Source organism: Mauremys reevesii, linkage group 2 (assembly GCF_016161935.1).
Source record: "Mauremys reevesii isolate NIE-2019 linkage group 2, ASM1616193v1, whole genome shotgun sequence".
Classification (NCBI taxonomy): Eukaryota; Metazoa; Chordata; order Testudines; family Geoemydidae; genus Mauremys; species Mauremys reevesii.
Window position 1 is genome coordinate 144,851,328 of NC_052624.1, and position 15,139 is coordinate 144,866,466.

At 57.1% G+C, this 15,139-nt stretch overlaps 1 long non-coding RNA gene across 5 annotated transcripts; it reads left to right on the forward strand.

The window, feature by feature from the left end:
• The first annotated feature begins 469 nt into the window (after positions 1 to 469).
• On the forward strand, positions 470 to 11,193 carry LOC120398941. 5 transcript variants are annotated; one of them, XR_005594838.1, is made up of 3 exons: positions 716 to 824; positions 1,472 to 2,307; positions 11,140 to 11,193. It is a non-coding gene; the product is annotated as an uncharacterized LOC120398941 (long non-coding RNA). The 5 variants fall into 5 exon arrangements; XR_005594836.1 differs by lacking the exon at positions 11,140 to 11,193 and adding an exon at positions 6,471 to 6,531; XR_005594837.1 differs by lacking the exon at positions 11,140 to 11,193 and adding an exon at positions 4,238 to 4,284.
• The last annotated feature ends 3,946 nt before the right edge of the window (positions 11,194 to 15,139 follow it).

Here is a 15,139-nt window from a genome sequence, read left to right on the forward strand (position 1 = left end):
GCAGCATGGAGCTGCTCTGTCCAGAAGGAGGGGGGTGGGAGGAAGTTGGGGCCGGGGGGCACTCATGGGAGGCGTGGGGGGGGGGGGCAGCAGGTGGGGCCAGGGAGGGGGATCACCTGGGTTATAAATATCTCCGGGCCAGCGGCTTTTTTTTTCTTTCTCCGCCAGTTTCTGCACCTGAGGCAAGTGCCTCACTCCCCTCGCCCTCGCCCGGGCACTGCCCTGAGGTGAAGTAGGGTGAAGAGCTGGCAGAGCTTTCTGAGCAACTTGTATTGTGGGGATGTTCCCCCCCCCCTTGAACTAGGCATCAGAGGAAGGAAAGAAAGGCGTAAGGAAAGGAACAGGCGCAGCTTCTCGCCTGTCTAGCCAAGACCAGCGGGCTTTGTAGGCACCATGCCAGGCAGCTGATCTCTAGGCAAGAGTCCCACTGAGGTAAGTAGGAGCCCAGCTGCAGGGTCAGCCCTGGTGGGGGTGGGGGGGGCAGATGTGCACAGTTAGAACAGACGCGCCGCTCACTATCCGGCACCAGAACATTTCCACGCTGCCTTTCCCCTGCCTGCCCCCCGCCCCACAGAACGCAGCCCTGGCTCGCTGAGCGATCTACCTTCCCATTGGCCACACTGGGTGACGTGTTGCTGCCGAACCTCCCTAATAAACAGCCCATTGGCCCATGGTGGCAGTAGGTTCGTGAGTGGCTGCGCTAATGGCCAATCAGCGCTATCCTGGGTGGGTGGGTGTGTGTGTAAAACTGACCGTGCGGCGCCAGTTGTTCGAACCTGGGCGCTGGGGAAGGGAGCGGGGACCCGGCAGCCCCGGGCGCTCCGGTGAGTGTGGGGCGGGGCGAGGAGCCGGGCACCGCCTCCTGTCGGGGCGGGGGAGGGGTGACGGAGCGGGCGCTGGTCCCCGCGCAGGCAGCGGGGCTGGGGGGCGCCTCGGCCCGGCCCTTCTCCTCCTGCCTGGGTCACGCCGTGTGGCTGCGGCCGCTCCCCGTGGGCACCGCCGGGTCTTTGGCCCGCTCTCCCCAGGCGCTCGGAGGTCACTGCCCCCCCCGGTCTCTGGGCTACGGTTTAGGCTTCGTCCCTGGAAAGGTTTGTGTCAAACCAGCTCCTGCCCGGGGACAAGGGGCGGGGCGGGGCGGTGTTTGCCCAGCACCAGCTGTGTATAAATCAGCCTCCCTGAGCCCCCCCGCTGCAGCCCTGGCTTCAGCTGCGTGTGTGAGCCTGGCCTATAACGGGCCGCCCGTGCTCCCGGGCAGTGGGCGGCGCTGGCCAGTAGGAGCCGATTTGCGGCAGACACTCCACGGCAAGTGCCAGCAGGTCCCTCTTTCTCAGGCCCCCTCGTGTACACCCCTGCTTGAAAAACTGTTTGTTTGTGTGCAGGTCGCTTTGTTTAGCATCTTCTGACTCCTGTTGCACTGTTTTTCTTGTGACTGCTGCCAACTGTTGTAAGAAAACTTCTTCTTTCTTTGCAGCAAGTGGTGAGCAATTTGGCCTGCTGATAGGATGTTACCTCTTTTTTTCCTGCTGCCACCTTGGATGACTTGTCCAGAGTCTTTACAAGTTTGTATGATTAGGGTCAATGTGCTGTTTATTAAATTGTTGAGGATTTCACTTCAGATCTTCATGGAAAGCCTTCCAGAATGTCTGGATGTTCTGGGATAAGACTCACTGGTAGAGCTGAGGACACAGCTAATCTAGGGCATGTCTTCGCTAGGGTTTTATAACACATGTAACCCCAGCCCTGATGCGTGGCCTAAGACTTCTCCCTGTTGCTTGCTTCTTGGAGTGGCTTCTCACCTCAAGGGTATGGGACCTGTGAGCTCATCTGCCAGCCCCATAGGCAGCTTGGCTGTGGCTCCACCCCCAGCCTCTCTCCCCAGACCCTGGACCTGCTTCTGGCGCTAGACCCTGCCCTCCAGCAGCAGCCCTGGCCTTGGCCCCCTTACCCTGTATGCGTCACCTCTCCCTGCCACCCCTCTTCAATCAACAGAAAGGGCTACCTTTATATGGTTGTGCAAGCATTGGTGGGTCATCAAAAATGCTTCACCAATATCAGTGTTGGCTGGTTAGGGAAGATACGTGATGCTTGCATTGTTAAGAACACAAGACTGTTGAAAGTTACAATCAGAGACTTTCTTGACTGGCAGATTACTATTGGCAATGTTGAAATGTGAGTAGTGATACTGGGAGGACCCAACCTACCCCTTGCGCCATTGGCTCATGAAGGCATCCACCTCAACAGCACCCAGGAAAGATTCAGCTACCAGCTCAGCATGTGCAGAATGACAGTTGGGTGCATAGGCGGCAGGTTTGTATAATTTTTGGTGGGGCCCAAAATGGTGGTGCCCCCCCGCTCCCGCCCTGTAAGCCGATATAAAATGAAGCTACAACGCGTCAGCGCCACAAGATTACAAGGGTCAATTAAAAGTGGAAAGTCAGAAGCAGCACTTGCCTACTTCAATATACAGTATTATATTTTGTTGCACCTGTTGTGATGAAGTGGGAATGTTCTTAATATTTTCTCTGAATACTGTGTGGGTGCCTCAGTTTCCCCTGCAAGATGCCAACTGAAGGTGTTGGGGACAAAGAGATCAGGTGGCCTCCTTGTCCGGAAGAGACACAGAGGCCAGAGGAGGGAGTGTCAGTTTGGAGCTGGCTGGGGAAATGGGGAGAGACTCAGAACTTGGTTCTGGGCTCCCCACCCCGCAAGATGGACCTGACAGAGGGGTTCTGTTTTCTGTACCAACAAGCTCTGTTTAAACTGTGTTCCCGTCATCTAATAACCTTCTGTTTTACTGTCTGGCTGAGAGTCACATCTGACTGTGGAATTGGGGTGCAGGGACCTCTGGCTGCCCCAGGACCCTGCCTGGGCGGACTCACTGTGGAAAGTGCATGGTGTGGAAGGGCATGCTGAATGCTCTGAGGTCAGACCCAGGAAGGTGTAAGCTTCTTGCCCTGGAGACAGTCTGCTCAGAGAGGAGGCTCCCCCAGAGTCCTGACTGGCTTTGAAGGAGTGGTTCCAGAGCATCCCAGCATCCCCTTCCACCCCATGCACTTCCCAGAAGTCCGCAAAGGCACTAACACTCCCTCCTCTGGCCTTTGTCAAGAAGGCTAACAGCATTTTGGGCTGTATAAGTAGGGGCATTGCCAGCAGATCGAGGGACATGATCATTCTCCTCTATTCAACATTGTTGAGGCCTCATCTAGAGTACTACGTGCAGTTTTGGGCCCCACATTGCAAGAAGGATGTGGAAAAATTGGAAAATCCAGTGGAGGGCAACAAAAATGATTAGGGGGCTGGAGCACATGACTTCTGAGGAGAGGCTGAGGGAACTGGGATGGTTTAGTCTGCAGAAGAGAAGAATGAGGGAGGATTTGATAGCTGCTTTCAACTACCTGATAGGGGGTTACAAAGAGGATGGATCTAGACTGTTCTCAGTGGTAGCAGAGGACAGAACAAGGAGTAATGGTCTCAAGTTGCAGTGGGGGAGGTTTAGGTTGGATATTAAGAAAAACTTTTTCACTAGGAGGGTGGTGAAACACTGGAATGGGTTACCTAGGGAGGTGGTGGAATCTCCTTCCTTAGAGGTTTTTAAGGCCCGGCTTGACAAAGCCGTGGCTGGGATGATTTAGTTGGGAATTGGTCCTGCTTTGAGCATGAGGTTGGACTAGATGACCTCCTGAGGCCCCTTCCAACCCTGATATTCTATGATACTCTAAACTGACCACCAAATTTAAGTTGCGTGTTTTTCCCGTCAGGTGAGGACTCTGGGGCAGGGCTGGGGATAAGGAACTTGGGGTGCAGACAGGCTGCCCCAGGGCTAGGGCCAAAGAGGACTCCCCTCCACCCTCCCTGGCAGCAGCAAGCTCCAGGGGAGGGACCCCTCCTCTCCCCCGCAGTTCGCTGCACATGCTCCTAGGTCCCTCTCAGGTCCAGAAAGCCCACTCGCCTCCCCTATGGTGGGTACCGAGGGGGGAGGTTGCCATCACGTGTGGCCTCTCCTGCTGCCACTGGGGATGGGGCTGCCCCTTGCCCAGCATGGTGCAGGAGTGGGGACTGCAGGGTGGTAGCTGGGGAGGGGCACAGTATCACAAAATTCACCTCAGCCCCAGCTGCACAGGTCTAGGAAGCTCCCCTCCCCATTGGTGTAGCCAGGTTCTAACGTCAGGGGGAGCAAACACGTAAAAAAAGATGCCAGCCAACATATCCAATTACTAATCAGGTAGTTCTATAACAGGCTGCCCTGGACCCCATCACCCCCTGAAGCACAAGGTAGGGGTAGGCACCACCATGTTGTGCAACAAACACTTGACAAAATTACTGGACTTAGTGATGGACAATGCGGGCAGGTGGGTATTATGTCATTCAATCATTCAACCCATAAAATTGCACACATTTTGCCTCAGTGAAATTAAATATCCAGAGAATTACTGGGCCTGTGATGATGACCAGGGCTTGCTCACCTGTGGCTCCCGCTCCCTGTGCTGTGGAGGCACAGCCAGGCAGGTCTGCATCTGTAAGCAGGCACCCTGCCTCAGGTGCAGCTCCCGTGGGCCCTGATAGCCAATAGACTGGGAGCCTCCCGGCCAATGGAATGGGCTGGGCTGGGCTGGGGGGCGGAAGGCAAAGGGGGAGATTGTAGGGAGCTTTGGAGGAGGGAAGGCAGTGGGGGAGGGGAGTGGGCTGACACAAAGGGGAGGGCTCTCTGGAGAGGAGTGACAGGGGTCATTGGGAGTCTCTCGAGGGGGCAGAGGGTTGTGTGGGTCTCTGTGGGGCAGGGGGCTGTGATGGGCAGAGCCAGCTGCAACCTGGGTCTGCTCTGCGGGGGGTGTTGCTATAGTCCCCTCAGGAAGCTCCCCCCCATCCTGTGTATTTTATACCAGCCCCGGGGTGCCCATTGCTGCTCCTTTCCCCGCCCACGGCTCCATCTGTCTGTCCCCACAACCTCCCAGCTGTGTCCGTCTGTCTGTCCTCACTACCCCCCTGGCTGTGTCCTGGTGTGTGTCTGTCCCACAACCCCCTGGCTGTGTCCTTGTGTCTGTCTGTCCCCACCACCCCCCAGCTGTGTCTGTGTCTGTCTGTCCCACCACCACCCGGCTGTGTCTGTCGGTCCCACAACCCCCTGGCTGTGTCCTTGTGTCTGTCTGTCCCCACCACCCCCCAGCTGTGTTTGGCTGGCTGTCCCCACCAACGCCCCCCCCAGCTGTGTCTTTGTGTCTGTCTGTCCCCCCCCCCCCCGCTGTGTGTGTCTGTGCCACAACCCCCCTGGCTGTGTCCTTGTGTCTGTCTGTCCCACAACCCCTGGCTGTGTCTGTCTGTCCCCCCCTCCCACTGTGTCTGTCTGTCCCACAACCCCCCGGCTGTGTCCTTGTGTCTGTCTGTCCCCACAACCCCCCAGCTGTGTCTGTCTGTCCCACAACCCCCCAGCTGTGTCTGTTTGTCCCCACCAACGCCCCCCCCCCGGCTGTGTCTTTGTGTCTCTGTCCCCACCACCCCCGGCTGTGTGTGTGTCTGTGCCACAACCCCCTGGCTGTGTCCTTGTGTCTGTCTGTCCCACACACACCCCGGCTGTGTCTAGCTGGCTGTCCCCACCATCCCCGACTGTGTCTGTCTGTCCCCACCACCCCCCAGCTGTGTCTGTCTGTCCCCACCAACGCCCCCCCCAGCTATGTCTTTGTGTCTGTCTGTCCCCACCACCCCCGGCTGTGTGTGTCTGTGCCACAACCCCCCTGGCTGTGTCCTTATGTCTGTCTGTCCCACAACTCCCTAGCTGTGTCTGTCTGGCTGCCCCCGCTGTGTGTGTCTGTCCCACAACCCCCTGGCTGTGTCCTTGTGTCTGTCTGTCCCACAACCCCCCGGCTGTGTCTGGCTGGCTGCCCCCGCCACCCCCGGCTGTGTGTGTCTGTCCCACAACCCCCTGGCTGTGTCGGTTTGTCCCCACCAACCCCCCCTCCCCGGCTGTGTCTCTGTGTCTGGCTGCCCCCACAGCTCACCGGCTGAGTCTGTCTGATAGGGACAGACGCTGCTGCTGCTCGGCTCAGGGCTCAGACGCTGCCAGTGGCTCGCTCCCCCTCCCTGCTGTGGAGGCGTGGCCAGGCAGCTCCGGCACCGCCCCCGGCAGCTCCCATTGGCTGGGGTTCCCGGCCAATGGGCTGTGAGCCCAGTCGCTGCTGGGGCCTCTGCCGGGAGCTGCTGCTGCAGTGAGAGCGCCTGGCATTGCAACGCAGGGACCCCCCCAAAGCACAGGGCCTGGGGCCCAAACATTGCTGGAGCTGGGCCCACCTTTAGGATTATTGGTGGGGCCTGGGCTCCACGGGCCCATAGAACTCGCCGCCCATGCCCCCAGAGTCCTGACTGGCTTTGTATGGAGTTGTTCCAAAGCATCCCAGCATCCCCTTCCACACCATGCGCTTCCCGGAAGTCTGCACAGGCACTAACACTCCCTCCTCTGGCCTTTGTCTCTTTTCCAGGCATTAGGAGGCCACCTGATCTCTTTGTTCTCCAACACCTTCAGTTGGCACCTTGCAGGAGAGTGGCCCAGGCCATCAGTTGCCTGGAGGCAGGGTTGCAGCCATTCTCTGTGAAGACGGCATCACACTGGCCCTCTAGGGCTTTACAACAATCACACCCCCTTATCCCACCATCTAGAGCCTTAAGAAATGCATTGGGGAAACTGAGGCACACAGACAGTATTCAGAGAAAACACCTGTATATGACCAGTTACATACTTTGAAGGGTGTAAAATAATCAAATATTGTGCTAAATACAATGATACTCCAAACTGACCACCAAATTTAAGTTGCATGTTTTTCCCCTCAGGTGAGGGTTCTGGGGTGGGGCTGGGGATGAGGGGTTCACAGTGCAGGAGCGTGCTCGGTGCTGGGGGTGCAGGCTTTGGGGTGAGGCAGGGCTGAGGAACTTGGGGTGCAGACAGGCTGCCCCAGGGCTAGGGCCAGAGAGGACTCCCCATCACCACCACTGGCAGCAGCAAGCTCCAGGGGAGGGACCCCTCCTGCCCCCCACGGCACACACACTCTGCACATGCTCCTAGGGCCCCTCTCAGGTCCAGAAAGCTCACTCCCCTCCCCTATGATGGGTACTGGGGGGGGGGCATAGGTGGCCTTCCATGTTGCTGCCCCTCACCATAACTTCACTGTGGATGGGGCTGCCCCTTGCCCAGCATGGGGCAGAAGTGGGGTAGGCAGGGTGGTGGCTGGCTATGGGACGGGGGAGCAAGGTGTCATAAAATTCACCTAAGCCCTAGCTGCTCAGGTCTAGGAAGCCTCCCTCTCCCATCCCTCCTGTGGCGGGTGGGTTGGTGGGTGCTGGGGGAGGGGGCATTGCCTTCACATGTGGCTTCCTGCCTCCCCTGTGCAGCCTGCTGTGCCTCACTGGGGGTAGGAGTAGGGGCTGGGACTGGGGCTGGGGCAGGGGGGGAATCATAGGGTCAAACACTCAAACATAATAAAAAATCATAGGGTCAAACACTCACGGAAGCCCCAACAGCTGCTAAGGTGAGTGATGTGTGTCTCCTGGCCCGTTTGTGTCTCCTCCAGGTAGGGGCAGGAGAGGAGAGGGGAGGGGAGGGGAGGCCCCCTCACCTCCCCTCCCCCTCCTGAGTCCTTCAGCAGCAGTTAGCATTCCTCTTATGCTAATGCTGCAGCCCTTAGGCTACGGCAGCAGCAGCAAAGGAGAGAGAGACGCGCTGTGCGCTCTCTTTACATTCAGGCAGGGAAGCTCCGGGGAGGGGGAAAAATCTAGCTCCAAATATTGGTGGAGCAGAGCCCCTGATTATGAATATTCCTGGGGCTTTAGCTCCAAGAGCCCATATAAGTTGGCGCCTATGCTCCCCCCAGCCCTTTCCCTGCCGGCAGCAACAAGCTCTGGGGGAGCAGACCCCCATTTTGTGCCCCCCCAGCAGCACACTCATCCCCACCACTGTCACTGCATGTGCTCCTAGGGCCCCTCTCAGGTCCAGGAATCTCCCTCGCCTCCCCCATGGTGGGTGCTGGGGGGTGCTGCGTGCGCCTCCGCCCCTGTTGTTGCACCTGACTGTAGCCTCACTGGGGGTGAGAGATGGGGCTGCCTCCTTGCCCAGCATGGGGCAGGAGTGGTGACTGCGGGTGGGGGAGCGGTGACTGCGGGTGGGAGGGCTGTGCTGCTGGAGAGGCCCATTGGAAAATGAAAGGGTCTGATGGGGAAGGGCAGGCTCACAGTCTGCCTGGGCAGTTGAGAAGGGGCACTAGGACCCTGCGGCAGCAGTTGCTGCAGGGGAAAGACAGGGACTGTCTGCTCGGGGCGGGGAAGTGGAGGGGAGAAAGTTGGAACCAGGAGACACTCGAGGGATGCACGGGGGCGGCAGGTGGGAGATCACCTGGGTTATAAATATCTCTGTGCCAGCAGCTTTTTTTTTTCTTTTCTCTCCATCGCTTTCTGCGCCCCTCCCCCAGCATTGTGTGCCCGAGGAAGGGCCTCACCCACTTCGACCTTGTTTTGGCACTGCTGTTCTCAGTGGTGGCAGATGACAGAACAAGGAGCAATGGTCTCAAGTTGCAGTGGGGGAGATCTAGGTTGGATATCAGGAAACACTTTTTCACTAGGAGGATGGTGAAGCACTGGAATGGGTTACCTAGGGAGGTGGCGGAATCTCCTTCCTTAGAGGTTTTTAAGGCCCGGCTTGGCAAAGCCCTGGCTGGGATGATTTAGTTGGTGTTGGTCCTGCTTTGAGCAGGGGGTTGGACTAGATACCTCCTGAGGTCCCTTCTAACCCTAATCTTCTTTGGTTCTATGATCTCTGGCCGCACCCGAGACCCTGCACCCCCAACTGGAGCCCTCACCCCCCCCCTGCACTCCAACCCCCTGCACCACCCCAGAGCCCCCTCCTACACCCCAAACCCCTCATCCCCGGCAGGGCCAGCTCCAGCGCCGCGCTTGGGGCAGCGCCCGCGGGAGGCGGCAGCCCGGTGGACCTCCGCAGGCGTGCCTGCGGAGGGTCCGCTGGTCCCGCAGCTCCGGTGGAGCATCCGCAGGCGTGGCTGCGGGAGGTCCACCAGAGCCACGGGGCCAGCGGACCCTCCGCAGGCACATCTGCAGCAGGTCCACCGGAACCGCGGGACCGGTGACCGCCAGAGCGCCCCCCGCGGCGTGCCGCCCTGCTTGGGGCGGCGCAAATCCTAGAGCCGCCCCTGATCCCCGGCCCCACTCCCATCCAGAGCCTGCACCCCCTCCCACATCTCAGCACTGTGAAAGCGAGGCCTGGTCTACACTAGGAGTTTATGTCGAATTTAGCAGCGTTAATTCGACTTAACCGTGCACCCGTCCACACCAGGAAGCTAATTAGTTCGACCTAGAGGGCTCTTTAGTTCGAATTCTGTACTCCTCCCCAACGAGGGGAGTAGCACTAAATTCGACATGGCTATGTCGAATTAGCCTATGTGTGGACAGAAATCGACCTTAGTAGCTCTGGGAGCTATCCCACAGTGCACCACTCTGTTGACGCTCTGGACAGCAGTCCGAGCTTGGATGTTCTGACCAGCCACACAGGAAAAGCCCCGGGAAAATTTGAATTCCTTTTCCTGTCTGGCCAGTTTGAATCTCATTTCCTGTTTGGACATCATGGCGAGCTCAGCAGCACCGGCAACGATGCAGAGCTCTCCAGCAGAGGAGTCCATGCAATCTCAGAGTAGAAAGGGCCCCAGCATGGACTGACCGGGAAGTCTTGGATCTGATCGCTGTGTGGGGCGATGAGTCTGTGCTTTCGGAGCTGCGCTCCAAAAAACAGAATGCAAAGACCTACAATAAGGTCTCCAAAGCCATGAGAGACAGAGGATACAGCTGGGATACAACGCAGTGCCGCGTGAAAATCAAGGACCTCAGACAAGGCTACCAAAAAATCAAAGCGGCCAACGGACGCTCCGGATCCCAGCCTCAGACATGCCGCTTCTAAGAGGCACTGCATGCCATTCTCGGTGGGTCTGCCACCACTGCCCCACCAGTGACCGTGGACTCTGACGATGGGATAGTGTCGACGGGCAGTTCCTTGGAGATGTTCGCGGATGGGGAAGATGGGGATGAGGAAGGGTTTGTGGAGGACGAGGCAGGCGACAGCGCTTACAGCGCTGATTTCCCCGACAGCCAGGATCTCTTCATCACCCTCACAGAGATCCCGTACCAACCCTCCCCGGCCATTAACTCGGACTCTGAATCAGGGGAAGGATCAGTCGGTAAGTGCTATAAACATGTAAACATTTATTTTTTAAAGAACAGGAATATAAACTATGTGAAAAGAAGGTCAATACATATGGGGATAGAACAGAAATCCTCTTGGGAGATCTCCACGAAGCTCTCCTGGAGGTAATCGAAAAGCCTACGCATGAGGTTTCTGGGGAGAGCTGCCTTATTGGGTGCTCCGTGGTAGCACACTTTTCCGCGCCAGGCTGTCATCAGGTATGCTGGGAGCATTGCCTCCTCGAGCATGGCAGCATAGGCCCCTGGTTTGTGCTGGCTTTCACGCAGCATGCGCTCTCTGTCTGCCTCAGTGACCCTCAGGGTGATCTCGCTCGGCATTTAATTAGGGGAATTAGTGTAATGTTAGTATTGGGAATGCTTCACTTTTCCTTTGCATAACAATAAGCATCGGTTTACAGCCACGTGGTGGAGGCTGCAGAGGGGCAGCATACAGGGATCTTTCCCGGGGACAGCCGTGAGGGGGTGGAACAGGGGCAGAGTTTATGCTTTCCGGATTGCCTGCAGCAGGTTTTTTGGTAGCCGCTTTGATTTTTTGGTAGCCTTGTCTCAGGTCCTTGATTTTCACGCAGCACTGCGTTGTATCCCGGCTGTATCCTCTGTCTCTCATGGCTTTGGAGACCTTAATGCTATACATTAAGTTTTAAGCAGCCTAAAGTCTACGGCTTACCATGCCTGGCTGCTACACGGATTCTGCTGTCCTGCCCCGCTTGTCTGATCTCCAGTGCAAGACCCCAGGCAATGAAAGCGAAGGCCAAAAATTCGAACTTGTCCTGAGTGCGCATGAGATAGGTGCTGTGCATGGTCTTGTTCACAGAGACAGACTACACTGTGTTCATTGTTCGCAAAAATGTATCTTTGCAAGGAATTCACTCCCTTTTTCCCATCACACAGCTTTGACTGTCTCCAGACCTGCCCCAGCATCCCCCTCACAGAGGCTGGCGCAGATTAGGTGGCGAAAGAAAAAGACACGGGACGAGATGTTCGCTGAACTTATGGGCTGCTCCCGAGCCGAGGCGGCACAGCAGAGCCAGTGGAGGGAGAACCTCTCTCAGTACCAGCGCTCACAGAGCGAACGGGAGGAGAGGTGGCGTGAGGAAGACGAGCAGGCGACTCAAACGCTGCTTGGACTAATGAGGGAGCAAACGGACACGCTCCGGTGCCTTGTGGATGTTCTGCAGGACCGCAGGCAGGAGGACAGAGCCCCCCTGCGGTGTATCTGCAACCGCCCTCCCCCGCCACAAAGTCCCATACCCCCCTCACCCAAAATAACAAGAAGGAGGGGCGCCAGGGGCCGTGAAAACTGTCACTGCACCCCAGCAGAGTGCTCAATTACCCAAAAGCTCTCATTCCCTACATTTTGAGAAGTCCTTCCCTTCCTGACTCACCCAAGCCCCAATCCCAGTTTCATCGCCTAACTGTCTAGTTGATTATTAAAAGTACTTTGCTGTTAATTACTGTTTCCGTCATGTTTTTGTACAGAAGACTGTATTTGAAGCAGGGGGTGGGGAAGGGGGTTGGTAATTGCATAGGACAGTCACCTTTACCAGGGTACAGACACGGGCAGAATCAGCAGCAGGTCACACACACAGTGCAGTCAGTAGGCACCCTGGTCGGTATGGGAGGTGGTTTCCATGTTCTGTGGGGGGGGGGGGTACGTGACTTTGTAGCAGGGGAGGGCGGTTACAGATCTTATGCAGCGGTCCTTGTCCTGGACCACAGAGCCACACAGCAGGGGAATCTGTAACCGTCCTCCCCCGCAACAAGGTCACATAGCCCCCGCACACAGAGTCCCAAAAAGGAGGGACGGCAGGCTCCATTGAAACAACCAGTCCGGCACTGCGGCCCGCTCTAGGAGCAGGAGCCTGTCATTCCTCGAGTTTAGAGGCAGTCTTTACATCACTGCACACCCTACCCAGCACAGTCTGCGTCCCAGTTTCAACCCTTTAACGCAAAGTCATTAATAAAGAAACCTTTGTTAAGTAACAATGGAACATATATTTTATTTTTACACTTGTGTTGGAAGGGGGGAAACGGGGTGAACGGGGTATGTAACTGCAGAGGATAGTCAACAGTAACTGGGTAAAGAAACGGGGGCAGGTTCAGCTTCTCTGTAAAGAAACTGAATAGTCACAGGTCATGCTGCTCGCTGAGGAACCTAGCTTTCAAAGCCTCCCGGATGCACAGCGCTTCCCGCTGGGCTCTTCTAATCGCACGGGTGTCTGGCTGAGTGTAATCAGCAGCCAGGCGATTTGCCTCAACCTCCCATCCCGCCATAAAGGTCTCCCCCTTGCTCTCACAGAGATTGTGGAGCACACAGCAAGCTGCAATAACAATGGGGATATTGGTTTCGCTGAGATCCGAGCGAGTCAGTAAGCTCCTCCATCTCCCCTTGAGACGTCCGAAAGCACACTCCACCACCATTCTGCACTTGCTCAGCCGGTAGTTGAAGAGTTCTTTGTCACTGTCCAGGGCGCCTGTATAGGGCTTCATGAGCCAGGGCATTAGCGGGTAGGCTGGGTCCCCAAGGATCACTGTAGGCATCTCCACATCCCCAACAGTTATTTTGTGGTCCGGGAAGAAACTACCTTCCTGCAGGTGTCTAAACAGACCAGAGTTCCTAAAAACACGCGCGTCATGAACCTTGCCCGGCCACCCGACGTTGATGTTGGTAAAGCGTCCTCTATGGTCCACCAGTGCTTGCAGCACCATTGAAAAGTAGTCCTTTCGGTTAATATACTGGCTGGCCTGGTGGGCCGGTCCCAGGATAGGGATGTGAGTGCCATCTATAGCCCCACCGCAGTTTGGGAATCCCATCGCGGCGAAGCCATCTGTGACGACCTGGACGTTTCCCAGGGTCACTACCTTTGAGAGCAGTAGCTCAATGATTGCGTGGGCTACTTGCATCACAGCAACCCCCACGGTAGATTTACCCATGCCAAAGTGGTTCGCTACTGACCGGTAGCTGTCTGGCGTTGCAAGTTTCCAGAGGGCTATGGCCACTTGCTTCTGCACAGTCAGGGCTGCTCGCATCCGGGTGTCCTTGCGCTTCAGGGCAGGGGACAGCAAGTCACACAGTTCAAGGAAAGTGCCCTTACGCATGCGAAAGTTTCGCAGCCCCTGTGATTCATCCCAGACCTGCAGCACTATGCGGTCCCACCAGTCCGTGCTTGTTTCCCGGGCCCAGAATCGCCGTTCCACAGCATGAACATGACCCATTGCCACCATGATATCCACAGCGCGGGGTCCCGTGCTTTCTGAGAGGTCTGTGCCACTCTGAGACTTCATGTCCTCACCGTGCTGCCAGAGCCTCCTCGCCCGCTTTCTCAGCAGCTGACTGTGGAAGAGGTGGACGATAAGGTGCGAGGAGTTGATAACGGCCATAAGTGCAGCGATGATCGCAGCGGGCTCCATGCTTGCAGTGCTGTGGCGTCCGTGCTGTCACTGACCAGAAAAGTGCACGAACAGATTTCCCGCCGGCGCTTTCAGGGAGGGAGGGCGGGAGTGACAGTTGAATGACAGTTACCCAAAACCACCCTCGACACATTTTTTCCCCCAGCAGGCATTGGGGGCTCTACCCAGCATTCCAATGGGTAGCGGGGACTGCGGGAACTGTGGGTAGCTGCCCACAGTGCACCGCTTCCAATGTCGACGCTTGCCCCGTTAGTGTGGACTCACAAAGTCGAATTAGTGTCCTTAGTGTGGATACACAAATTCGACTTCGTAAGGTCGATTCCACAAATTCGAGTTAAGTTGAATCGAACTACTCTTGTAGTGTAGACATACCCTGAGTGAGGGTGGGGGGAGAGCGAGGGAAGGGGGATGGAGTGAGCAAGGGCGGGGCCTCAGAGAAGGGGGGGGGGCAGGAGTGTTTGGTTTTGTACCATTAGAACAGGGGTGGCCAACCTGTGGCTCTGGAGCCACATAAGGCTCTTCAGAAGTTAATATGCGGCTCCTTGTATAGGCACCAACTCTGGGGCTGGATGGAGCTACAGGCGCCAACTTTCCAATGTGTTGGGGAGTGCTCACTGCTCAACCCCTGGCTCTGCCACAGGCCCTGCCCCCACTCCACCCTTTCCTGCCCCCTCTCTGAGCATGCTGTGCCCTCGCTCCTCTCCCTCCCCTCCCAGCCTCCTGCATGCCATGAAACAGCTGATCCAGAGGCATGGGGATGGAAGGTGAAGGTGAAGGAGGCACTGATCAGTGGGGCTGCCGGTGGGTGGGAGGCGCTGGGAGTGGGGATGGAGCTGTTAGGGGACTGCTAGGGGACGTATTACTGTGGCTGTTGGCAATGTGCATTGGTAAATCCTGGCTCCTTCTCAGGCTCAGGTTGGCCACCCCATATTAGAAAGTTGACAGGTATCATGGGGTAGCTGTGCTCGTCTGTATCCACAAAAACAACGAGGAGTCCGGTGGCACCTTAAAGACTAAATAAATCTGTTAGTCTTTAAGGTGCCAGCGGCGTCCTCCCTGCGCATGCTCAAATAAATGTGTTAGTCTGTAAGGTGCCACAAGGACTCCTGTTCTTTTTATTAGAAAGTTGGCAACCACAGCAGTGCTGCAGTGCCTTGGGTGTAGTGTACAGCGCCGAGCGCCCTGCCCCCGCGCTTGGCGGCCCCGGACCCAGCCCCGCCCCAGCCAGGGAGTTGCCCTTCTCCCCCTCTCCCTCAGAAAAGATGCGGGAACGGAGCGCGGACCCTAGGATTGACATCCCGCGGTCCCGCCCACCGCACCTCGCTAGCTAATCGCCTGCGCCGCCACAAGCTCGTCTTCTCTTCTATTGGCTGCTTTGAATGCGGCGCCGGCCAATGAGCGCGCAGGAACGGCTGGCTGCCGGGAGGGCGGCACAGACCGGGCTGCTGTGCGGGGCTCCGGCGGAGAACGTGAGGGCGCC